The sequence below is a fragment of the Acinonyx jubatus genome, chromosome E1 (genome assembly GCF_027475565.1).
Source record: "Acinonyx jubatus isolate Ajub_Pintada_27869175 chromosome E1, VMU_Ajub_asm_v1.0, whole genome shotgun sequence".
NCBI lineage: Eukaryota > Metazoa > Chordata > Mammalia > Carnivora > Felidae > Acinonyx > Acinonyx jubatus.
Genome location: NC_069397.1, coordinates 7,024,110 through 7,049,431, shown reverse-complemented (window position 1 = coordinate 7,049,431; position 25,322 = coordinate 7,024,110). Strand labels below are relative to the sequence as shown.

Below are 25,322 nucleotides of genomic sequence, written 5' to 3'. Positions count from 1 at the left end.
AAAAAAAAAAAAAAAATGCTAATTAAAAACTGGCACGTAAGCAGAAATGCTGGTTTCTGGTACTATATATCCTTCTGAAAGAAAGTAAAATACATTTTGACACTCTGCTCCCCCATTTTGGTGTTTCTCCCTTGTGTTACCATCTCCTCAGAAACCTGAATCTGTCCAAGTTCCAAAATTTTCTTCTCAATTTATTTCCTATTCTGTTTTTGACCCAAGCTGTGAGTTCGTGTTCTACATATTGGCACGTGGAGGCTCTTGGCTTCCTTTTCTTTTTGTCATATATGTACCCCCTTAAAATTTGGATTCACTCTTTATATGCCAATTGGGACAGTAAGTGCAGCCTCTAGAGATCGTCGGTGTGGTAGCCACGAAGCTTCTGCGTGATTATCATTTACAGGTCCTTTCACTACAAACGGAGCAGTTCTTGGTGCAGTGGTTGGTCACAGGGCCACTGGGTAGATCTTAAGTAGAGTTCCATCCCTCAGATGGTTAAGAAGTATTTCAATCATTTTTCCCCTGGCAGAAAACAGGGCATCAGCACTGTCCCACTGTTTTAAGACGTACGATCGGGTGGCAAAAGTCAAACTGGTGAGTCAGAAACAGAGACAAGGATTCTGGGGTAAGGAAAGCTTGAGAGATTTGTCCAGTGAACAGTCTTGTTGAATGCTGAGCGGTTCATGAAGCTGACAAGTTGGGGATGGAAAACACGGTCCTCTCGCAGGGGTGAACTCTGAAACACAATTATCCTCCAGGGCACCCTCCTTATGACTCTACTCATTTGGATTGTAAGAAAGAGTCTACAGGGGTGCCTGGGTGACTCAGTCGGTTAAGCGTCTGACTTTGGCTCAGGTCACGATCTTGAGGTTCGTGAGTTCAAGCCCTGCGTCAGGCTCTGTGCTGATGCCTCGGAGCCTGGAGCCTGCTTCCGATTCTATGTCCCCCTCTCTCTCTGCCCCTCCCTTGCTCATGCTCTGTCTCTGTCTCTAAAAAATAAATAAATGTTAAAAAAAAATTTTTTTTAAAAGAGTCTACATATTTTTTTTACTGGATTGTCTCAACCTAGCCCTTTATGAATTTATAACTAGTAAAATATTATTTAATAGAGGACTGTCCTTGCAAGAATATGACTGGTCTTAGCAGAGTTTCAAGGCCTCAGAAATGCTCATTTACAAAAAAAAGAAAAATGAAAGAAGTCAAAGGTTTTACCAACTTATCTAATTCCAGATGAACGAACAGTCGCAGTGTTGTTGATTCCGTAAAGCTTCCTAGACCTTCATTGCAATTTGTCCTATAAAGCACGTGCCCTGTTACTCTTATGGATAAGAATATTTTAAATTTGGGGATTAACTCCTTTAGAAGTATCCCATTGACAATCCGCTTTTACACAGACAAGGTTTCCGAGAGAAGTTAACTTGGGTATGACACTAGCTAATTGGAAAAAAAATTAATCTTCTTTTGAGAACCATGATTAATTTACGAGTTTTACACACTACACTTGCCTAATTAACTGGAACTTCTGCTTTTTCTTCTGACTCGCAAATTACCACCAGATCAACCACTGGAAACACCTTTAATTTGGTTTCTTGTGCCTTTTTGACGTCATCTCTGAACTTAAGAAGCTTTGCTCCAAAGCAACAAGGTATTCAAGCTACAAAATTATCTCTACTCTAAGAATGTCCAGTGTTTTTGTAATTGTTTCTTGTTTTATTTTGTTGGCATTCTTTTTTGTTTTTTTGTTTTTGTGTTTGTTTTTTTTAGTGGAGAACTTTACTAGGGGACAAAATTTGGGAACCAGATGCAGATATCATACTATTTCACATGAATACTGGTGTCCTTGAATGATGTAATCTGTATTTCTACTCTGTGCACCCTTTCTTTTTGATCAAAATATCTTGAAATCACATTTAACATGTGTACATCTTATTAAGTCTCCCTGTCAATGGTATTCTAATTCTGTACCGATTATCTAAAATTTTAAAAACTACAAATAAACCATTAAAACTAATAATACAGTTTATCAGCAAGGTTGCTAGGTATAAAGTCAATATTAAAATGTTGATTGAAGTTTTACACACCAATAGCAAGTTCTGAGAAACAGAATTCTATTTATTTTTACTTTTTAAATTTTAATTCCATCATAGTTAGCATACTGTGTTATGTTAGTTTCAGGCGTACAATACAGTGATTCAACACTTCCATACATCACCTGGTGCTCATCACAAGTGCCCTCCTTTATCCCCATCACCTATTTCCCCCAGCTTCCCCCCACCTCCCCTCTGGAAACCCTCAGTTTTTTCTCTGTAGTTAAGAGTCTGTTTCTTGGTTCCTCTCTCTCTCTCTCTCTCTCTCTCTCTCTCTCTCTCTGTGTCTCTCTCTCTTTGCTTTGCTCATTTATTTTGGTTCTTAAATTCCACATATGAGTGAAATCATATGGTATTTGTCTTTCTTTGATTCATTTTGCTTAGAATAAGACTCTCTAGCTCCATCCATGCCATTGCAAATGGAAAGATTTCATTCTTTTTATGGCTGAGTAATATTCCATTATGTGTTATATATGATATATATGATATATATCATATCATGTGGACACTTGGGCTGCTTTCATAATTTGGCTATTGTAAATAATGCTGCAATAAACACAGGGATGCATGTATCCCTCTGTATTAGTGTTTTTGTAGTTTTAAAAAATCCCTAGGATTACAAAGAATCAAGTAGCTGGAATGAATCTAACAAAAGATGTGTAAGAATTCAATGCAAAACATTACAAAACATTATTAAGAGGAAGTAAATGGCACATAAACATATGAAGGATATATCATGATTATTTAATCGGAAAACTCAATATTGCAAAAATGTTAATTCTCTCCAAATTGATTCTAGCTTCAGGGCAATCCAATAAAAAGTACAACTCTTTTTTTGTGCAATTTGACAGGGCGATTCTGAAATGTGTATGGAAATGCCATTTAGGTGGCATGGGTATTAGTGCCTAGATGAAAACAAAATAAAAGGCCAAAGAAACAGAAATAAGATACTAGAAAGACATCCATGGATATCTAGAAACTTGTTTCATAGCAAAGATGGCATTGCAGAACTATAAGAAAGTAACAGCTTTTGACCTCTAATTCACACCATGTACAAAAATTAAGTCACATAGATTACATACTTACATTTGAAAGACAGAAGTATAAAAGCCTTCAAAAATTGTTTGCATGAGGGGCGCCTGGGTGGCTTAAGCGTCCGACTTTGGCTCAGGTCACGATCTCACAGTTTGTGGGTTCGAGCCCTGCGTTGGGTTCAGAGCAGCGCCTGCTTTAGATTTTGTGTCTCCTTCTCTCTCTGCCCCTCCCCCACTTGTGCTCTGTCTCTCTCTAGCTCTCAAAAATAAATAAAGGAAAAAAATTGTTTGCATGAATATATGCTGTCATTTTTTTTTGTAAATACATATTATAGAATGGCTGAATCACACGGTAAGCATATATTTACATTTTTAAGAAGTTGGTGAACTATTTTCCAAAGTGGATTCATGGTTTTCCATTCACACCTGAACAGAGTAAGAGTTCCAGGTGCACTGGACCCTCAACACTTAGTATGGGTAAGTTTTTTGTTGTTGTTGTTAGGTTTTGATCATTGTGACAGATGTGTAATGTTATCCCAGCATGGCTTTAATTTGCATTTTTTCCTAATGGTTAATTATGTTGGCTATATTTTTATGTGCCTAATTGGTCTCTACCATTTTCTTTGGTGATGCGTCTGTACAGATGTTTTTTGCCATTTATTAATAGGATAGTTTATTCTCTTGTTATTGAGTTTTTGAGAGTTCTTTTCTATATTCTGGAAAAAGTGTTTTTCAGATATATGATGTGTAACTATTTTCTCCCAGTTTGTGTCTTGTCTTTTCATTTAAACAGTGTCTTTTGGAGAGCAAAAGTTAATTTTAATGAAACCCAAGTTACCAATTTGAAGTTTTATGAACAATACATTTGGTGTTATGTCTAGGAACTCTTTGCCTACCCCAGGGATTCTAAGACTTGTTTCTATGTTTTTCCAGAAGTTGTATGGTTTTAAGTTTTACACTTAAGTCTATGATCCATTTTGAGTTAAATTTCTTATATGGTGTGAGGTTGAGATCTACGCTTAATTTTTACATTTGGATATCCAATTATTCCAGCACTATTTGTTGAAAAGATGATTCTTTCACCATTGAATTGCCTTTGTACAAAACCAAATTGTCCGTATTTATATGGGTCTAAGTTTAGACTCTTGCCTTTGTTCTATTGATCTACTTGTTAATTTTGACTCCAGCACTGCATGTATCCATGAATTTCTTTTTATAAGAAGTCTTAACACCCATGGAGTCCTTCAAAATTGTTCATTTTCAAAGCTGATTTTGCTCTTCTAGAATTACCTTAGCAGTTTCTACCAGAAAGCCTGTTGGGATTTCACTTGGTGTTGCATTACATCTATGATTAGTTTAAAGAGAACGGACATCTTCATGGTATTGAATTTTCTGACCAAGGAACACGATGCATCTCTCCATATATTTAGGTTTTCTTTAGTTTCTTTCAAGAATGTTTTTCAGTGTTCAGTGTACAAGTTTTGGTATTTGAAATGCTATTTTTAAAATTCAAAGTCTTACTGTTTCCTGCACTTGTACTTTGTGCTACAAACTCTAGCTGCCTGAGTTTGCACGCACTCAACCTTGTTTCCTCAACTCACAGAGTCTACCAGGCTTCCCCTGGATTCTTTTTCCCAGGACCATAAGCCCAAAACCTTGAAGCAGCCAGCTGGGGCAATTATAGGGCGGATCTTCTTGTTCCCAGTGGTAATCACTCTTGTTCATTGCTCGGTGTCCAGTGCCTTGAATATCACTGTTGCACGTATATTATCCTTTTTTTCCACCCCACCCCCCCCAGGTCAAGGGGTAAATCTGGTCTCCATTATTCCATTTGTTGGAAGCTGAAGTCTCTCTGGATGGTTTTCCTATGTTTGAGCCTGATCTGATCCAGCTTCTAGATTCCTCTAAAATCTCTGGGCCGACAGAAGGAGTTCCCAGTCTTCTTTCAGAGAGGAATCTGCAAAGGCATCACCTGAGGCAGGTGTCGCACAAAATAATTCTCGTCCTCTTCAGGATTTGCACTTAGCACCTTTTATTGCTCTCAGGCTTATTGCTTGTTTTACTCATGTCAGAGCTCACCACAGCCCAGGAAGTTTGCTGCAGTTTCTGTTTCCAGTAGAAAGGGGCTAATTACAGCACTTGGTTAATCCCCACTAGCAAGAACTGCAGGAAAACTTGTGCGTGTATTCTCAGCGTGTTGGACTGGAGACCGAGGGAGTGGAATACATGACCAGAGAGCAGCAATTTATTCACATGGATGTGCTTTCCAGTGACTACAGTTTTAACATCCTGACAAAGCTACCGGGAAATGATTCTTAAACATGGCCGAGAAGACTTTATGAAGCTTGGTCAAAAAATGACCTACAACGTATGAAGTAGAGAGGATCAAATTGCCTTAACATGGCATTATTGAAGATATCAGAAGATACATGATAGAATGCGTTCATCATAGGAGGTCAGAAAATCCACCAACTGATAACACACCCCAGAGCGGGGGTGGGGCGGGACTCCGAGGACGCCTCCATGTCTAGACAATGAGAGGGGAGTCTACCCTTGGTGGGTGAGAGTTGACAACTTAGTTGGCCCTCTGCGTCAATGGGAATGATGGGTGTCTACAGTGGCATCACCAGGCAATGATGCTTAGCTGCCAGAGACAAAGTGGATGTTATTACTGCAATGGACAGAAAGGAAGAGGGTCAATTGCTGAAGGATCACAGTATCCCAAGGGACAAGATACACAGACTACCCACTGCAGTGTTACCGAAATTGCAAGAAGAAAAGGAAAATGAGAGGCATGGAAATGAAGAATGCCATCAGCTGCAATGGAAAATCGTGATCCTTTACCCAGTTTCCAGATTTAAGTTTAGATCGCAAACCCAGAATTATCCATTCAAGTGGACACCAGCCTCCCGCGGAACTGTATGACATCACCACTAGCATATCCTGTCGGTATTCCCCAATCCTTTTCCCAAATAAACTGCAGCCATTCACCAGGGTAACTTCACTGGGGAAGCAGGAACACCCAGCTTTTAAAAGGATGGTTGGATAAGGAGTCTTAACTGACACTGACATCCGGGAACCTTAAGTGTCAATATGGCCCTCCAGTTAGAGTACATTCTAGCATATAGGAAAGCCTTTTATAAAGGGAATCCCGAGTGGCTTTCTAATCCCTAAGTACATAATTGGGACGAACATATTGAACAATTAGCAATCTCTCACATTGGTTCTCTGAGTTATTCAGTGAGAGTCATCAACGGTAAGGGAACTATTTAGGACAAGACCCAGAAATTTCCCCTTCTCCAGTACCCCAGCCAAGTTTGTAAGTTAGACAAATCCTGCATACTATTAACATCAAAGACGTCGAGAGAGGCAGGGTTTGTGGTCTCGCCCCATTCCCTTTTAATTAAACTGTCTGGTCCCAGCAAACACCAGATGAATCACGGTGGATGAAAGTGAACTTCTGTAAGCCTAAAATCAGCCCCAGTTTCAGCTGCCATGTCAGATGAGAGATCTCTACTAGAACAGAACTGCACAGTTTCTGGCATCTGGTATGTGGTTATCAACCTGGTGGATGTGTTCTTTTCCAAATCCATCAGTAAAGAAGAATCACAAGCAATTTGCTTTTATGTAAGACAAGAGTGAGTACATGTTCACTCTCTTGCTCAGGGCTATGTTTATTCTCTTGCTCTCCACCCTGATATAATTCCAGGGACCCTAACTGTCTTGACATCCTACAGAACGGCAAACTGACCCATCATATTGATATTATACTAATCAGATATGGTGAGCAGAAGCAGCAAGCACCTTGGACCCTCGTAAAGCTCCAATGTTTGGGGACATGTGGATAGATTTCTTCTAAGGTGACGGACAAGTTACTGGAACTTGAGCCCACTACCACTAATAAAGTGAAAGAGAATGGAACGAGATGAAGTTGGAGAGGCCAAATCATATAAAGAATTATAAACCAGGGTAGGGAGCTTAGAATGTACTTACTCTAAGTGCGATGGGGAATCACTGGAAAGTTTTAAATCAAGAAATAGAATCTGATTTATCTCATTTTTAAAGTTTATTTATTTTTGAAAGAGGGACAAAGGGAGTGAGTGAGAGAGAGAAAAAGAGAGAGAATCCCAAGCAGGCTATGCACTGTCAGTGCAGAGCCCAATGCAGGGCTTGATCTCATGAACTGTGAGATCATGACCTGAGCAGAAATCAAGAGGTGGACGCTTAACTAATTGAGTCCCCCAGGCATCCCTCCCAAGCTTATTTTAATCGCTGAAAGGATTTTAAGAGGTAAGAAAGAGGAGGAAGTCCATCTAGAAGCTACTGATATCATCTGGGTGAAGTAACAGTGCCCTTGATGAAAAGAGCAGCAGGAAGGATGAAGAGACGTGACAGATTTGGCATATATTTTGGAAGTAGGGCTTGCAGACCTGTTGAGATCTTGGATATGATTACTGAAGGAAAGACACAGTCAAAGAAGCTGTATTGTGGTAAGTCCTGCAACAAGGACTTGTCTATAAGCCTAGAAATGTATCAGTATGAAACACACCAGATACTAATGTAACCTCCTGGTGACTTGGTTTCTTTGCCTGTAAAATAATAGCACATCGTAGGATTTTTGTGAGGATTAAAAAATTCACATCTCTAAAACACCAGAACACGGATGCCTGCGTGGCTCGATGGTTAAGCCTCTGGTCTCAGTTTTGGCTCAAGTCAGGAGCTCAAGGTTCATGGGGTTGAGCTTCGAGTTGGGCTCCACGCTGACAGTGTGGAGTCTGCTTGGAATTCTCTCTCTCCCTCTCTCTTTCTCTCTCTCAAAATAAATGAATAAACTTAAAAAAAAGTAAAACACCAGAACAGATCTTGATACAAAATGCTATTTAAGTATTTAACTTTTCTCCTCCTTCTCCTTCTTCCTCTTCTTCCCCTTCTTATTTATTACTACTATTACTGCTTATTATTATTATTATTATTATTATTATCTGTGATTATAGCTTCTTTCTCTTCCCAAGTATTTTTCTCTACTTTGTCTTCAATCATAGGGGTTTACTTCACTGTCTTATTTTTTCAAGCAAGATTTTGATTTTATTTTTCTTCTTCCTTTTAATTTTTCCCCTTTACTGTGGTGACTTCACCTTTGCTCTATTTATGTTTGCTTTTTGCCTTCAGAAGTGTTAATATGGTTGGCCACAACTTGGCCATGGCTTTCACCCATTAACACTAAATATCTGACTGTGCCTGCAGTTAAGCTAACACAGTTTGCAAGAAATTCTTCTTCTCGCTAACGAGATATTGTTTTGGCTTCTGAATTCTGAAATCACAGCTCTCCTCTGGGCTCCAGGGCACCTGGTTTGATTCAAAGTCAAGCGTCATCATCCCTCAGGTGGGAACGTTAGGGAATGGAGTGTGAGAATGGTTTGTCGTGGACTGTGTCTCCCTTCTGATAGAAACTTCATAGCTGACCTAACTGCCCCAGAAATAGAGAAGAGCTTAGGTCTTAAAATTTGTAACACACTGGGAGTTGATAGTTTGCGAGCACCCTGAAGAGAAGCCAATGGTGCGTCAGCGCAATGGATCAGTGTGTCAAACCCCATTAGTTCTAGGAAACTAGGAGGTGTTTTTCAACTGATTCCCTGCACTTAGAACTCAGGACAGTGGGAAGGGGTAAGACTTCGTGGGCCGTGCCTTGCTGAGCTGGGGTGCCAAATTGATCATCTTTCCCAAGGAACCAAGAGTTGAACCAGAGCTCAGAGGCGCACCACAGGGCAGGATGTTTTTCCATTATGACCCTGATTTGTGAACAGAATCTGCTTTTTTTTTTTACAGTGCTGTCAGAATACTTGTTTATTTCCCATGGGTTAGTTAGCCACCAGCTCTCTTAGCAACACGAGATTATTTTCACAGTTAACTTCTGCATTGCTAGATTATTTCTACTTACTTATCTCCGTACATTTGATATGGTTCTTACTGCCTCCTGTCCTGCTCTTTTCAAACAGCACGTTTGGTACTCAGTCATAAACAAAGACTATAATCATAAACAAAGCTTCCTAATGAGAGTGCTACACGCCAACAGAACCTGATTCTCAGAACTCAAGGAATATAAAGCCGCCACAGGCTCAAGCAAAAAGTCCCCAGACCGCAGTGGAGGGTACAAGGGACAGACCAGGACTAAGGGCTATCACCAGAAGGAAGTTTCCCAGAAAAGAGGGAAGGCATCCACTGATCCAAGACCACTTCATAGCACTGGGGATCGTGAGTACTCTCGAAAGCCAAGGGATGTTTTAGAATCCCTGGAAGTCCTACCATGGTTAGCAACCAGGGGCACTGTCCCAGATCGCCCTGTGTCGCCACAACAAACAAAGGAAGGAAACCGTTTGTCACTGAGGTGATATTACACAGCCGGTTCCAGCTGTAGCTGTCTCAGCTCCACAGATGAAACTCAAGTCTTGCACAGTAAAGCTAGCATAGATCCAAACTTCCTTACTGTCTCCATCTGGACCTCTGATATTTGAAGAGAATCACAAGCACGTTTTTGAACAAATCCTTCCAGATTCCGAATGCGAGATAAACAGATAAATAATCTATTTTATACGCAAGATAAATAATCCCACTGGTAGACAGGATGAGTAAAAAGAAAAAAAAAAAATATCAAGAGTATGAAAAAATCAGGCGGTTCGAAAGAGAAGGTTTTGCAATGGGGCCAATTCCTACCACGACATCATGTTCCATTTGAGCACAAAGCTCGAAGCAGCCACCTTCAAGCAAGACTTTGGGTCGTTTCAAGACCAAAGCACAAGTCTAACCAGAAGAAACTCACCGAAGCAGATCTAAGATCCTGTCTTTGGATCTCAGGGGCTTATTTCGCAAACGCGGAACTCTTCAGGTGTGTCTTAGAAGCAGAACATAAGCAGAAATTCTTGTGAGCCTGAGCTGACATAAGTTCAAAATGTTTCAAACACCTGATGTGTTCATTTTTAAACCTTTAACAGAATCTTATGCTGGCTCGGGAGACATCGAATCAAGGCAACAGTTTCACTCCTCACTGGCCTCATCGTTGCTGGGAACACCACTCAGAGTAGATTCAGACAAAATGGAGCACAAGGGGGTTGGATGGCTGGCCAGATGGTGAAAAAAAGAGAAAACGTTTGAAGGAAGCACGATGTCAAGACACTGTGAAACTCAGTGTGTTTGGTTTAACCTGGAGAGAATACGAAACCTATCTTCAACAATTTAAATGGTTCCCATGCAGAAAGAGATGGGTCTATTTTTGTATGGCCTGATGTGAAAAATGAGGTAAAAAAAAAAAATGAGATGTATCAGTCCCTGTAAAAAAAAAATAATAAGTTTCTATTATAGCTATTCAAGACAATATAAGGGTTGGGATTTGTATGTTCTGTATTACTGGAAGAACTTAAGAACAGAAATGAGTATTTGCTCAAACATTGTTTGGAGCTGAATTTAATGATCATTGAGGCTGTTCTATTTCTATGATTGTGTGAGTCTTGATCTCAAGCCCTTGTAAAGCAAGTGCTATGTTATGGTCTTTACATTCTAGAGTCTTCCCCAGTGCAAGCATATAATGCAGGGGGTTGATATATAGGACTAGATATTTTTTAACCCTTGGGGTACTCAAATTTTTCCAAGTGCTAAACAATTATTTCCAAGCAAACAAAACACAACACAGAGAGAAACTCCTAAAAGAAACAGGAAAAGAGAATTATACCATTTGTCAATCAAGTCAGCAAAATTTCGACCATCGTCACACAATGTTGTAACCTTAAAATATAAACATCATGATGGGACGGGGGAAAAAAACCTTCTTTTTGTTGCATTTTCCTATATAAGAGAAACTCATAAATCATTATTTTATAGTTTTCTCGTTTCCTTTTATTTAGTTTTAAACTAAATTTATAGGACTTATTCTTGTGCAACAAATGACTTTATTAAAAGACCTGTAAGAGACAAGAATACAATTTTGATATTTTTAATATTTTCAAGACAAAGTACATCCCTTTGTTTATAATAATTCACTATAAGCCCAAACTGCAATCTTCAACCTAAGAAGTAGTGACTTTACTCAGTTCATTGAGCTCCTGGTTTGTTATCGCAGAATTGCTTATGGAGATTAGCCTGATGGAAATAATTATCATTAAGAATTGTATATGTTTATAAGGAAAACCAAATATTTAAAATTTTACTTTTCTAGGAAAACACACACAGATTAACTTCTGTTGCAAGGAAAGATCATCTTAAGTAGACTTAGGAATAACAACTCAAATATTCCTATTATATTTTGGTCTCGCTCTGTTAAAAAAAAAAGTCACTCAGACACCCCAAGAGTTCACATTAAAAAAATTTTTTTTAATGTTTATGTTTGAGAAAGACAGACAGAGAGTGAGCAGGGGAGGGGCAGAGAGAGAGGGAGACACAGAATCCGAAGCAGGATCCAGGCTCTGGGCTGTCAGCACAGAGTCCAAGGCAGGGCTCGAACCCAAGCCTGCTTTGAACCCACGAACTGAACCGTGAGATCATGACCTAAGCCAAAGTCAGATGCTTTAACCAACTAAGCCACCCAGGCACCCCAAGAGTTCACATTTTAAAATCTGCATTGCAAGTGGCTCAGTCGGTTGAGCATCTGACTTCGGCTCAAGTCATGATTTTGCGGTTCGTGAGTTCAAGCCCCCCATCGGGCTCTGTGCTGACAACGCAGAACCCGCGTTGGATTCTCTGTCTTCCTCTTTCTGCCCCCTCCCTGCTTGCGGTCTCTCTCAAAAATGAATGAACATCTTTTATGAATGAATGAATGAATGAATGAGTAAAATATGGGTTTCAACTTCACTTGAAAAAAATCAAAAGGTCTGGCCACACTGGGACCCCATTGCCTCATGAGAGCAACAAGCAGCAAGTAAGCTGTCCACTCCTTAGAAAGGACATGCTCTTGCCAGTCTGCCAAGCGCTCCATGACCTTGTAATGTATTACACCTAGCCTCTCTCACTCATGAGCATACTTGCTGGCTTTGCCCGGCAATCACTGATTTCTGACCATGAGCCCAACTACACACATGGATGCCTGTAGGAAGCATCAGGGTAACCCGTGCCTCCCATGATTCCACTAGCCAGCTCTGTACAAATTCTTTCGTGGAATCTAGAGTTGATACATGCCTTCTGGAATGAAGGTGATTCCCAAGACCCACCACGAGAGCCCACCTGACAAGGACAGAAGAGACCCCATGCTCCCTATGGGTAAGCAAGACACTTGACCATTTGCCTAGTTGAAAAGGTAGGAGGGCGGGGGAAATTGTCCCAACTTACAACCTTTAACTACATGACGATCACAGGCATTAGGTGGGGTGAGGAAGGAGGATTCAAAGGAGGACTTTTAATTACTCTGGCTTTGCAATGGCCAAGTCGTGGGTTAAGTGCGAGGTCTGTCAATGCCCTGCAGCCAAGCCCAACAGGAATACGATGTTAAACAAATGGGGTTTTATTACTCCTTTCACGAGGGAGAAAAAACACCACAGACAAGAGTGTGGGAGGGTGTACCTCAGTTAGAAAATGTTAGAAAGCACAGAGTTTTGGTTGGGTTAGTTGGGGAATGGTCTACAAAAGCAAGCGGTTCCCTCCAGCTCGGAAGCTGTCAGAGGGCGGGGCAATTTCATGCCTCGGTATTTCGTGGGTGTCACGGTGACTTTGTTTTTATCTGTTCTAAGACAAGATTCTGAAGCGGCCCTATTTTTGTTTCCTTTTCTCGTTGTCTCAGAGTAATCGTGTCTGAAGTTGGTGCTCTGTGGAATTACGTGCTCCAGGAAAACAAAGTGGCCTGGCTGTGGGCATCAGGCAGCCCTGTAATAACACTGAGGTCCATCTGGGAATGTTAGGTCAGTCTTAACAGCGCGTTAGAGTGTCCAAAATGCGGTCGTGGATATGAATTGGCTTAACTAATGGTAAAACAATTAAGGTAAAACAAACAGAAGATATTTTCACATGCATGTCTCTCATACGGCCCTCAGTTACATGCCAGTGGGATTGAAGCAGACCCCCCTCCCCTCTAAACCGAGCTCAACTAGAGGAAAAGAAGGGGCAGGATAAGGGGATTCTCCTACAACGTTACTGGAACCATTCCCAGAGAGAGTCACCTCCGTGGGGTCCCATCTTCAGGAAACGTGCCCTTCACCTTCCATCCTCTGCTTGTCATGGCAGGTGACCGGTCATCCGCCCCAGAATCAGTGTCCTTGTGAAGAACAGAAACCATTTCCCAGAGAAGAGGGGACACCTTGAGGAAAAGCTTCCATCACACAGACAAGAACAGGGGCAGTGTTTGGCTTCCCTGACCAGCTGACATGGGCTCAGCTCTGGGGCCTCCGTCCAAGTGTGGCCCCTGATGTGGGGAGTGCCTGGTGGGGGCAGGAAGTGGGTGTGGAGGATGTGCAGCAGGAGACCAACCTCTGGCCTACAAAATATCAACTGTAGTCAGGAGGGAATGCCACTTGTTTACAATTAAAAATTTGTAAGTAGGATTAATAGTAATCGGCGGGTTCTGGTTGGCACATGATATTTCAGAATATTGCAGAAGCCCTCAACTTCATGGGACTCCCCCCAGGCCACCCTTGGACATTGGGATGTTAGCGGTCACAAGGTGTTTGGTGTTGGCCTCCACCATGGGTTCGAATCCCAGGCCTCTTGTGGAGAAGGAAGAACAGGGCTCTGTTGTCAGGCAACCCTCCCTCAGTTCAAATCTTCATGGCCTTAAATATGACATCAGTGTTCCATCCATGTCATAGAGGTCCCCTCATCTGCAACATAGAGGATGCAATACGCTTACTTCAGTAGGTTTTCACTCTAAGTGTTGAATGAATCGATGCTTGTTGGTTCAGTGCTGGCCTCCCAATGCTTGTGGCCTCCACTCTGGACATTCCCCTGTAAGTCCCTCCCCGTTGGATTTCCTATTTATTCCCCCCCTTTGGGGAACACACCATTCAGCCTCAGACCAAAAGCCTGTCTTGCCATTTCTTCTTCTGAAGCCTGTTTTCTCTTGAAATTTACTCTTCTGGAAGGCATTCTCATCACCGAACATATTAGCTCACTCCTTGCCTAGGATTAGTTTGCCACACCTCCTTGCCAAGGTGTGATAACCCTTGAGTTATGCCCCGATGAGGAAGACAGGAAAGAGACCATGGAAGAGTAAGTCAGGTGCCATTTTGGTCAGCTTTTTGATTTTGATTTGGGTGGACCGGACGCCGAAACCCAGTAACTACTTGGGACAAGTGATTGGCTTTCCTGGATTTATTTCAGAAGCCACGTTTGTGTTCAACAGGGAAAGTGACTGTGTTCATCTTACAGTCTGTTCTACAGATAAAAAAAAAAAAGAGAGAGAGAGAGAATTGTGAACACAACTGTAAACCCCTCTAGAAGACCCACGTTTCAGCGTGGGTCCCAGAGAAATTCCAGAGAAATCCAGGATTTCTTTTTCGTATCATGATGTTTTAACATTAATCAAAATCAAGTTCCCTGACTAAAGGGACAGTCTGGGCCACGCTCAAGGACCCACTTCCCTAAGTCATCAAATTCTCCTCCAGTTTCTGCGAAAACCATTCTTTCCCTCCCACAGCATCTTCTGTCTTCCTAGGGAAATGAAACCCTTTTTGATCTACAGCCCTAGCTGACCCAGAAGCATTTTCCATTGAACATTGTGCCAGAATACTGCTAGCTGGTCCGCCATTCACCAGCCGATAATTACCTCCCAATATTGGTCATAACCATCCACTTAATATGCTTCTGTTCTAAAATTCATCTTCTTATAGGGGAAGATTTCTGAACTTGAAGTGAGAGCAGCACCATTGGAGATTGTATTTAAAAGGGTTTGTGTCTCCATCCTACGATGCTTCTTATAATTGATGTGGGATGAGAGGTGAGTAAATGTTGAAGATTACCAGGAGATACTAAGGAGCCCTGTGGGAGCAAAGATGGTGGCCAGAGCAGAAATATCTTAACGCTCTGTTATTCTGACATTTCTGTATTTCAGGATTTTAAGATTTCATCATTTAGCTCCATATGTTTAGAAGCTTGATTACTGTATCTAAGGTGATGCATGATGAAAGAAAGTGAATTTAGAAACACCAGTAAGAAAACTTCCAGTTTATTGTGTATTATTTGAAATCACATGATGTCTATTCCACGGTTAGGCAATTCCTGCTTGTAGAAATGGACACACAACGCATCAAGCCTTCCCACTTCTGCTACACTGAGTCAAAATTCCCACCGAAGTAACCACAGAAGCACCACAGTCACTGAGTTGGGCTTTTTATTTTTCTCTTGTCTCCTATTTTCAGAGAATCCTGGCATGATGTCTTCAGCTTTTCCATGACTAGGCTTCCACATGTTCTGTCTTGTTCCTCACTATCAACTTTCATCTTTCTCAACAGATACCTTTCCTTGTTTTTTTTTTTTCTTTTTTAAGTTTTTTAAAAAATTTATTTGAGAGAGACAGAGACAGCATGAGTGCGGAGGGGTAGAGACAGGAAGAGAGAGAATCACAAGCAGGATCTACACTGTCAGTGCAGAGCCCAACACGGGGCTCGAATTCATGGAAACATGAGATCATGACCTGAGCCAACACCGAGAGTCAGACACTTAACCCGCAGAGCCACCCAGGTGCCCCCACCTTGTGTTTTCAAACATAATGGCACATCGCCTGCAGGAGAAAGGTGGGAAGGTGCAGAGATGTTTGGGGGCTTAGCGTTACGCTGTTTCACAGTTAGCCCTTAGTGTGACTGTCTCTATAGTTCCTACCTGTGCGTGAAGGGACTCTTGACATGTTACATAACTTTTCTGAGTCTAAGGAGTGCTGCTGTGAACATAAAATGCATCTGGTATAGAGCATAGCTACCCACCAATGTTGGATGTTTATCTTGATGTGCCACAGTACAGATAAATAGACTACACGTCTTTTTAAGCCACTGAATAGAGTTGGATCTATAATGTTTACCCGAAGATGTAGGTAGGTGTGAGGGTGGAGACTTCCGGGGTTCCCTTAATATCTCTCTTGTTTTCAAATATCTGTACGGATGAGGCTTTCCTATTCTTTCAGTAAATCATGGTCATGAAACATCCTGGCCGACAAAATATGACCATATCACTCTAAAATACTCATTTGCCAATGTGAGATCCTCCAGCTCTCTCTGTCCCTCCTACGGGAACCAAGAAGGTTGGATGTTTTTGACTGTTCAGCTGCAAGATGGTTAAGCCTCTGTCAATCCCCAGGGAGAACCATGGGGCAGAACCACCTCCACCCATAATGGACATTCAACAAAAGTAAAAATTGTATCTTTGTTGTATAAAGCCACTCGAGTTTTGGGTTTGCTGTTGCTACAGCGCATTACCAGCCTATATTGATTAACACAGATGCCCAAGACCTCCCCAGTGTAGAGAGCTGGATATAATCAGGTACATTATTTCCATTAGCAAATACACTAAAAATGAACTTCCAGAAAGAGATGGCATATTAAACACGTGTGTGTACTCCTTCCCTCCCAAAACCCCCATTATAAGGAAAACAATGGGGAATTTCATAACATAAACATAAAGATAGAGCAGGAGGGACAACAGCAACAATTTTTTTTTTTTTAAGTAGGCTTCACACCCAGCATGGAGCTGAATGTGGGGCTTGAGCTCACGACCCTGAGAGCAAGACCTGAACTGAGATCGAGAGTAGGGTGGTTAAACAACTGAGCCACCTAGTTACCCCGCAGAGCAACAAAATTTTAAAATCTAAAAGCAGATGGATGAGTAATAAGAGGCTTATTATTTAAGAAGGCTGAATTGAAGCCAATGGTAGAGAAAACAGATTATACCACAGAACCCTCAAAAATTTCAGTGAGCATACATATGAGCAGCTTCTGGAAGTGGAGGTAAAGGGAAAATAGGGGCCTAAAATAAGAAGGCTTGGTTGAAATCACGTTAGAAATTAGTTTCTATTTAATGTAATTGGGCAAACAAAGATTGGGTACAATGAGGAAATCCCACAGTCTCCCAGAGAGAAAAATAAATGAAAAGTTCTACACAAAAGATCAAGAATCCCGGGGGCTCCCGACTTCTTAACAGGAAATCCTGAAGACGTAAAGAAAAGCATGAGATATTTCCCTATCCCTATTCTTAAAACTATGTACCCAGCTAAACTATCAACCAAGTGTCAGGCAGAAATACAAACCATTTCAGCAACTGAAGGTCTAAAAAAATTTACCTCCTAATCATCCCTCCAAGAAAAGCTACTGGAGGACATGCTCCACCCAAACTAGGGAGTAAACCCAGAAATAAGTATTGAGATCAAAGAAACAGGGTATCCACTCAAGAGAAAAGAAATGAAAAATCGCCAGGATGGTGAAGATCGGAGAACCTCAGATAACCCTTGTGGAGGAAAACCATTCCACACTGAAACAAGCTGTGAAGGGATTTCTTAAATTAAAGTGTCAGCATGACTAATGTGAATGAGTGTATTGAGAAGAGATTCAGATGACTGCTGGAGAGTCTGTGTTACCCTGGTAATAAATACATAGACTACTGAGCAAAGTTACAGCCTCATCTTCCCTAGCAGGAAGTGAAAAGGTATAAAGCTAAAAAATCAAGAAGAAGGGGCGCTTGGGGGGCTCAGTCAGTTGAGTGCCCAAATCTTGAACTCAGGGTCATGATCCCAGGGATGTGAGATCGAGCCCCACATTGGGTTCCATGCTGAGCAGGTAGCCTGCTTAAGATTCTCTCTCTCCCTCCACCCCTCTCCACAGCTTCTGCATGTGTTCTCTCTCTCTCAAATTAAAAAAAAAAAAATCAAGAAGCAGAAAGACCAACACATTATTTAGAGATATGCAGGAAAACACCACAGTCATCAGCTGGAAGAGGTGATAGTGACTTTTGGGGACCTGGGGGAGAGTACAGATGAAAAGGGAATTGACAATCGGCATATCAACTCCTGTAAGTTTACTTGGCTCTTTACACGTTGTACCTGAGTCAATGTTGGTCCCTCCACTGGCCTTCCTCGGTAGCTGTGGAGGGTCCCATTCTCACCTCAGGACTCTGCCCTGACTGGGACCATATTCGGTCCTCTTTGGGTGGATGGTGGGGGGATGTTCTGCCAATGGACCTCTTTTCAAGCTGTGCAAGCAGAAAGCACATAAGCACGTTAAGGTCTCATCTCAAAAACTCAGAGTAAGCCAAGCAAGGTATTTGCCTGGAAGCAGGGAGTTTTAGGTCATTTCACTGGTCTGCACAATCCCTTTCCTATTATTTTTCCCTTTCTGGAAGACAGTGCTGCCACTTTATTTCTAGAGTTCATCTCATCTATTACATCCAAAGTGAAAATCCCACAGCCAGCCGCCTGTGTGCCAGAACTGAGGACCAGTCGAGCTGGGCTGGCAACCCTTCAATTAATTATGCTGCTAATTGCCACACAAGCTGCTCATTCATTTAACATCATTCAACAAATATTTCCAGCTCTTGTTGATGATGATCTTGGCATTTTTCCAGGGCTCTGTGGGGAAGACTGGTACTCCCTTCTTCAGTGACCCATTCCAGATGTCTCTATTTGTTTGTGATTTTCTTGGCTCTATTTTCCATCAAACCAGTCTACTTTACAATTTTCTAAAATTCCTTAAAATATCTGCTGATAAAAACTTCTCTGTCTTCTGGGACTGCTAAGGATTTCATTTTGTTCTTTTACTCCTTTAGTTATTTTCCTGGGATTTGAAGAAGAGCTGGTGGAGGTATATATTTGTTTAATCGCCATCTTGGTATAGAAGCCATGTTCCTAACCTTCATTCATTTCTTAATTTGCTCTGAGTACATTTACAAGAAGTGTATGTTGGTTGCTGCATCTTCAACAAACTGCTGTATCTTCTGCACCCTTGCATTTCCAAGAATTTTTAGCACCCTCTGACATAAACAACAGCTGGGTATAAAATCCTGGTCTCACAATCTTTCCACCTTGAAATCGTGTAAGTGTTGTCCCATGGTGGTCTGATATTTGCAGTCACCATCTGGTGACAGACTGCTTCTAGCTCTCATTTCCGTTGTTGATTTCCTTCCGCCTACTTACTGCATTTTCCCACTAAACATGATGTTTAAAAACTTATGTCTAGAATATACCTCAGAGTGGCTCTCATTTTACTTCATCATGTCTCATACCTCATATCATATCTCCTATCCTTTCCCAACACATAAGACGCAATCCTTTGTCATGCATTTATCTCTTTTCCACATATGTCTTTATACTTTCTCTTAAATCTCTCCTTTTTCTTCCAATTGAAGCACTTCTTTGATGAGAAAAAAAAAAAACTCTTGTAAATTTTCTGTCACTTCACTGTCAGGCCATGTTGGAAACCTAGTCCTCCCTTCCAAATACCCTTCCTTGCAGAGTTCTTCCAAAGACTAAGTGATCTGGGGCAAGATTTTCCACATGGCAGTCATCCCTGACTCCCCCTTCTTCCTGATACCCACATCTAATGAATTTAAAGTCACTTCTACCTCTTAAAAATTTCTCACATCTACCTACTTCCCTCCATTCCCAGGGCCACTAACGATTACCTTTCCCTCCCTAAATTCTTGTGGTGGCCTCCTAATTGATCTCCCACAATTAGTCTTGCTGTTCCAGTGCTCATTCTTCACGTTATCACTGGAGAGTCCTTTTGAAAACACACATGTAACCATTACTAAAAGTCTTTATCTTTGTGTTACATCCTCAATCCTAGAATAATGGCTAAAGTGAATCCTAGAGACGACAAGATCATTTGTAATGTAGACTCTGGTTTTCCTTCACTCTCATTAACTCATCTTTGATTTTTCCAGGCTTACAGGAATTTTTCCTGTTGTTTTTGCCACTCTCTTCCAGTGTTGAGACTTTCTCCAGGCTGTGACCTCCACCTGGATTACATCCCTTTCTGCTCCCTGAGATTTTTTTATTTATTTATTTATCCAGATAATACCTGCGTATTCTTCAAGTCTGCTAAAATATCATGTCTTCTGGAAAAATCACTCCTGATCCCCTCGGCCAATTAAAGTGCCCCTCTTATAAGCTTGCCACTTCTCTCCCAGAACTTTCTGTGCTTTGTGCTGCTGGTTGAGACTGGTCTGCCTTACGAGGCAGATCTGGCTCTGTTGGAACAGGGACCACGTCCATCCTCGCTCAGGGCCATGATATAAAGGTACTTGATCAGTTTCACCCATTGAACAACTCTATTAAATAAATATTCTCTGGGATTTAAATAAAATGTAACCCTTATTCATTTTAGCAACTTTCTCTTCTCTTATTTTGGTGATTCCTTCTCCCTGATCTGCTCTATTTTTGCTTCTGTTATTCTTAATACACAAAACGTGTCTCCTTTCATTTTTTTTCTCATCCACTTAGAGTCAGGATGCTTCTCCTCTGAGTTCTGACTTTCTTCAACTTCCTTCTACTTGAGTGATTCAGTGTCCTGTGGCGGTCTCTCTTCAGTTCACTCCTTTCATGGCATTTTAAAATTTAACCAGCTTGCTTTTTGTCTGTAAACAATCTGCCTGACTTCAGATCTGTACCTTTTTATGACTGCCTACTCTAGCTGCAAAGATGCTAGGTCCTCTCACACTTGGTCAGAATACCAATTAGAGATTTCCTAACACTGTATTCTCTCTCATGTAGGAATTTCATTTCACGGGCTACCTTGGAGAGATTTTGCAGATTGTTTCTCTTCTTTGGCACAATCTTTTCTCGGTGGATTTTCAAGTTTTCCGTTTAATTCCAGTTAGTGAACCTACGGTGCTCTATTCATTTCTGGTGTAGTGATTCAACACTAAAATAAATCAGCCGGTGCTCATCACAAGCACGCTCCTTAATCCACATCGCCTATGCCACCCATTCCCCTCTTTGTGACTCCTTTTTCTGTTTGCTCACCCTTAAAGCAGTGAGTAAATGGGTTTAGTTTGATCTGCTTTAACTGTAACACTTCTAAGTCTCTCAAACTCAAGAAAAGAAAGAATGAGAAGGCTACTTTTACTTTGCCACTTGAGGTCCACTTCTCCGTAAGGAGGAGCAAATGCCAACTGTGAAGGATGCCTTTGTGCCTCAGGCTACACTTCCCGGTTGTAGGACCGGAAGTCTGCAGAATCAGTGCCTGCCTTTATTACTGGGATGGCTCCTGCTGGTGTAAGTCAAGGACAAATGCCACAGCTGGTTTCCCTGCCCCATGTGATTGCTGGTGCTTTGAGCTGTTGTCAGAGGTAGGAACAAAGCTCACCCAATGCCAACCTGTCCCAAGTTGAGGAACACCTGCTACTTCTGGATACCTGGGCGCCTTTCAGGGAGTCCCTCAACTTATTCTGCAGTCAGGCTTCAAGCACCGAAGCCCATTCACCAATACATTCGCTTCTTCAATCTGTGCTACAAAAGAACCTTAAGATTTCTGACATATTGATGGCAGCCATTAGTACTTTCTAAGATGGGTAAAGATTTTTCTCTATTCCTTCTTGGTCACCTAAGTGGGAATATGATGACTGCCATCTTTACCCAAATACTCTTTCCAGAATTGCACTGTAACAGCATTGGTTTCCTTTGTGCTGTGCCACCCGTTACGTATTTCTAGGCTGTGACTTTTCTTCATCTACACCGAAAAGTTGAACAGCCTCTGATTACCTTTACACAATGGCTCCCCCTTCTGGTCCCACAAGGAGCAGCAAGTCCGTTTTGTACTTGGGGAACAACTCTTCCCCCAGAATACTGATCAGGCTTGAGTAAAGCTGAGAAGTTCTCAGCTGGAGCAGACACCTATTAACTGGGTAATTCAAATTCCTGAGAAGCTTTCAGTGTTTCTTAGGAGACTGCCAGCAGGAAATTTGAGAGCAACAACATCTGCACATCAAGGATACTCTCCAGTTCTGAGCCCATGGATGTGAAGGTCCTGACTTCATCGGGACTCTTCAGACAGTCAACAGGGAAACACAAACCCTGTGTACTGGGAGAGGGCATGTGGAAAAAAGAGTATTTGGTGTCCACCTGTAACTACGCCGTCCTCAGAGACTTGGAGCACTGGGCTTCTCGTGAGTTTACAAGGAAACTGTGGGATTGAAAACATGCACACAAGTTCTCATTTTTCGTAACAAGATAAAGATGGGATAATATATGCTCTTAGTGTCCATCCTTCCTTAATGACCCATAGTGGTTTAAAAGCCACAGTCTGATTGGCGTTTTAGGATTTGATCAAACTCAGAAGTATGAAATTTAATCGAGAAGAAGCGTCTCTGCTGTTCGTGAAGCTAAAAAAATGACGAAAAATCTGAGAAAACTTTTGTTTTTTCTTTCCAGCTTATGGTGCTCTCAATATACATGTGTTTTGTGTTTGGAAGTCTGACCTTTTATTTCCTCGTTACCTCAGGCTATAGATTCAAGTCAAATAATAGTTATGTGTGGGTACGTGTGTGTGTGAATATATATACCGTTTTATTTTTATATACCTTTTAATATAAAAATAGTCATTTCTACATATGTAGATGAATGTGTTTGCCATTGGAAATGACTGTCAAAATGGGGCACCTATGTGACTCAGTCGGTTAAGTGTCCAACTTCAGCTTGGGTCATGATCTCGCGGTTTGTGAGTTCGAGCCCCGCGTCGGGCTCTGTGCTGATGGCTCAGAGCCTGGAGCCTGCTTCGGATTCTGTGTCTCCCTCTCTCTCTGCCCCTCCCCTCCTCGTGCTCTGTGTTTCTCTCTCTGTCTCAAACATTTAAAAAAAACCTTTTTTAATATCATTAAAAAACACTTTGGGAATAATTAAATGAACTAAAATAATCTTTTCCTTGTGCTTAGAGACATCGCTTAATAAAATCACGTTGTTAAGGATAACATGCCTAGAGGTTCCCATAATGTGCACAAATTACTATTTTTCATGCACTGATTCTCTCCAAGGCTTTTCTGATTTTACTTGGGACTCCTTCTATAGCTTCTGCCCACTTCAGAGCTTGCTTATGTGGATCTGCCCAAGGAACTACTGATACATGTCTACGTGCTTTCAAAATGCTTGACATTCAAAGAAAACCGTGTATCGAAAAGTTGTTAAAAGCAAATTATTTTTAAAAACTCAAGCTGCAGAGAGATGACATTTGTCCTTGCTTCTTGCCTTTCACTCACAGGCATGAGGGGAGGTCGCAGAAGTGGTCACCCAAGGAATCCTATTTCCTACTGGTTTTGGAACTTTTTGTAAAAGTAGTCATGGGGTGGGGGGCACACCTGGGTGACTCAGTCGGTTGAGCATCTGACTTCGGCTCAGGTCATGATCTCACGGGCAGTCCGTGAGCTCCAGTCCCACACTGGGCTCTGTGCTGACAGCTTGGAACCTGGAGCCTGCTTTGGATTCTGTCTCCCTCTCTCTCTGCCCCTCCTCGACCCACACTCTCTCTCTCTCTAATATAATTAAACATTTTAAAAAAAATTTTTTTTAAGTAGTCATAAGAACCAGCAGGGACGTTATTAATGGATCTACTATTTATTCTACATTTCAGGAAACAGTAATTTCTTTGAGTAACCCCCACCCCCAATCCCAGTGTATCATGTGGCTGAGGTAAGACTCCACTTTGGCCAATCAGAGCAACCAATCTCCCCTCCCTGGCGACTGGGATCTGGATGGCCAGCGAAAATCCCTGGACTTTCAGGAAAGTGACCGGAGAAAGATGTTCCCCTTACGCTGGATTGAACCTGGCAGGCAGCCACCTTGTCACCCCCTGGAACCCAAGAATAAACCAACATGGGAGCAGAGAGAAGAGGACAGCTGTGTCACCCGAGGCACTAGATCCGTCTAAGCTTGAAGCCTTGAGCCCCTCAGTTACACAAAAAAATACCATCCTTTAAAAAACTGTTATTGTGTTTTCTATCATTTGCAACAGGAAAAGTTCCAACTGAGTTTTTAAAAAAATCACTGAGGTTCGATCTTAAAACTGAAGAATCACAATCCATCAGGATGAGACTTACACACACACCCCAGTGCCGTCATGAGAATAACCAGAGTGAAGGAGCGAGGGAGGGTTGGACGGTGAGATTGACTTTCCCTTGCTCCCTGCCTGTCAACAGGCACACAGATGTGGCTGCGATGGGGGCTGAGTGCCTCAGGGTGACTTTAACCCACACTGTACCTTTCAGCCCAGAGCACCCTCCTTGTAGATCTAGGACCTCCTCATACAGCTTGTTTGGGTTTGGGTTTGGTCTCCTTAGAACTAGAATTCCAAACAGAAAACTAGTCCAGCATTTCTTTGGTTATAATGGAGAAGGACACTCTGAAAAAGTCAAGTGGGAGCAGAGCTGCTGGGATCAGAACTGGGGTGGGGGTCTTAGAGCAGTAGCACCCCCCCCCACACACACACATACACACCCACCCAGCTTTCTCACTAGCCTCCCTGGGCCTCCTGGTCCCTCCGATCCCAGAGGCTGAGGACCTGCCAGGAGCTGGGAGAAACCACAGAGCCCTGTGAGCAATTCTCTAATCGTGACCAAGAAGCATCTCATTCAGACGTACTCAAATTCCATAAGTAATAAGTAAGTACGTTCTAATAGTGTAACATGTAACGAACAGTCCAGTTGTCTAAAAATACAGCTCTTTGTGAGTCTGCTGCTTCTACAGAGAAGAGTACTGTAAAAAGCATGGACAATTTACTTTTAGGATCTTGCATACAAGCATCTGTCGAAATAGAAAGCATCACTTCATGGGGCATTGATGCAAAAATGGCCAACAGAGGGGCACCTGTCAGTTAAGCGTCTCTGACTCTAGGTTTCGGCTCAGGTCATGATCTCGCAGCTGTGAGATGAACCTGTCGGGTTCCAAGCTGAGCTTGGAGCCTGCTTAGGATTCTGTCTCTCTCCCTCTCTCTCCACTCCTCCCTTCTCTCTCTCTCTAAAATAAGCAAAAACAAATTTTTTTCAACGGCCAAAGGAAAAAGGACCTTAATTATCCTGATCTTGGTAATCATTCCACAATGTATATATTGGCCACCTCACCCCCATATATAATTGCATTTGCCAATTATTCCTTAACAAAGTTAAAAAATGAAAAGGATCTTGAAGATGCCAATGAGATTTTCCTGTTTAAGATTCCACATTCTGTATTTCATTCCCTTTATCCTCTCTGTTAAAGGGATATTTATTGGTAGAGCACATATTTAAGAACTGTCTGTGTATTTGCTCTGAGGTTCATTTCCCAGCC

The 25,322-nt window shown here is 41.8% G+C and overlaps 1 long non-coding RNA gene across 1 annotated transcript; it reads left to right on the top strand.

Annotated features, from left to right (window-relative positions):
• Window positions 1–13,904: 13,904 nt before the first annotated feature.
• Window positions 13,905–23,982, top strand: LOC106983007 (uncharacterized). The gene is made up of 3 exons (XR_001431454.3): window positions 13,905–14,037; window positions 14,920–15,026; window positions 23,632–23,982. It is a non-coding gene; the product is annotated as an uncharacterized LOC106983007 (long non-coding RNA).
• The last annotated feature ends 1,340 nt before the right edge of the window (window positions 23,983–25,322 follow it).